Here is a 1,513-nt window from a genome sequence, read left to right on the forward strand (position 1 = left end):
AGGGGAGAGAAATGGTGCCCTGTTTGTAAGGCGTGTAAGGGAAATGCATGCAACAGGATTATTTATAGTCATCAGTCTCTAGCGAACGTTATAGTTTGTTGTTAATAATTATGTATAACAGGAGATTGTAAACATTAAGTTACGAAATGTTTATTGAAACGTTTCTGACATACCGTTCTATTGGCCGGACCGCAAAAATACTCGCTGTGGGCCGTGAGTTTGACACGCTTGCTCTAAGCGTCCAGCACAGGTGGCGATTCACACTTAACTGAGTCAAAAATGTGGGAAAGGAAACATTGCGTTTCTGAGTGGAAGGAGGCGCATGTGAAGGGCTCAGTAACCACACGGACCACACGGGACCACACGGGACCACACGGGACCACAGAGCACCCCCATCACTAGAAAGTGATACTTAATGGCCTTGACTCTGAGTACAGAGGACCTGGGTTCAAATCTTGTCCCCTGCACCATGCAAACTCTGTGCGTGTGTGTGTGACTTTGGGGAAGTTACTTACCTTCCTGGCCTGACTTCCCTCATCTGGAAAAAAGGGTTAACTTTTTCAAAATAGTTTATTCATGTTTAGAGAGAGAGGGAGGGAGAGAGGAAGAGACAAACAGTGATGCGAGAGCGAAACCTCCACTAGCTGCCTCCTGCACGCCCCCTACAGGGGTTTAAGCCTGAAACCCTGGCCTGTGCCCTGAGGGGGAATCGAACCAGGAACCTTTCTGAGTGAGCAGGGCTGACGCCCAACCTGGACCAGGATGAGGCTTCTAATCGGGTCCTACCTTTAGGGGGCGCCCAAACTCGCAGTAATCAGGATCAGTAAAATCTTCATACAATAGTTTCAAAAGTCAAAATTAATGGAAAAATAAGCCACAGCAAACGAAATATTAACATTTTAAATAAAGACAGGATCCTACCGACCTCACCGGGCTCCCCCTAGTCTCGGCTCTGTCAGGTCTTGTCTTGGGTTGAAATGTTGAGGTTTTGTTCATCGTGGATGTTTCCCATTAATTTTTAAAAAATATATTTTATTGAATTTTTACAGAGAGGATGGGAAAGGGATAGAAAGTTAGAAACATGGATGAGAGAGAAACATCCATCAGTTGCCTCCTGCACACTCCCTACTGGGGGTATGCCCGCAACCCAGGTACATGCCCTTGACAGGAATCGAACCAGGGACCCTTCAGTCTGCAGGCTGACGCTCTATCCACTGAGCCACACCGGTCAGGGCTTTCGCATTAATTTTGATTGTTTTAAAATACGGCACAAACACATGTACCTTGATTACTGAGATGACTCGTCCGAACCTCCTGCACCACCCCTCCTGCTTCTGCACCTAAAGGCACCTCTCACACCCTCCCCCTTACCCGCTGCATCCCCCCTGCCCTCTGCCCCCTCCGTCCTGCCCATACCCTCCACACCCTCCACACCCCCAACTCTCCCGGATTCCGGTTCCGCTTCTTCGTGCATACTCCCACACCTTTCATCCCCTCACCATCCTGCATCCCC

At 48.8% G+C, this 1,513-nt stretch overlaps 1 protein-coding gene across 1 annotated transcript in view; it reads left to right on the plus strand.

Annotated features, from left to right (window-relative positions):
* Positions 1–1,513, plus strand: part of SSC5D (scavenger receptor cysteine rich family, 5 domains) — a 26,896-nt gene that overhangs the window by 23,512 nt on the left and 1,871 nt on the right. The gene's annotated exons all lie outside the window — the stretch shown is intronic.

This window comes from Myotis davidii, unplaced genomic scaffold (genome assembly GCF_000327345.1).
Source record: "Myotis davidii unplaced genomic scaffold, ASM32734v1 scaffold326, whole genome shotgun sequence".
In the NCBI taxonomy this organism is placed as follows: domain Eukaryota; kingdom Metazoa; phylum Chordata; class Mammalia; order Chiroptera; family Vespertilionidae; genus Myotis; species Myotis davidii.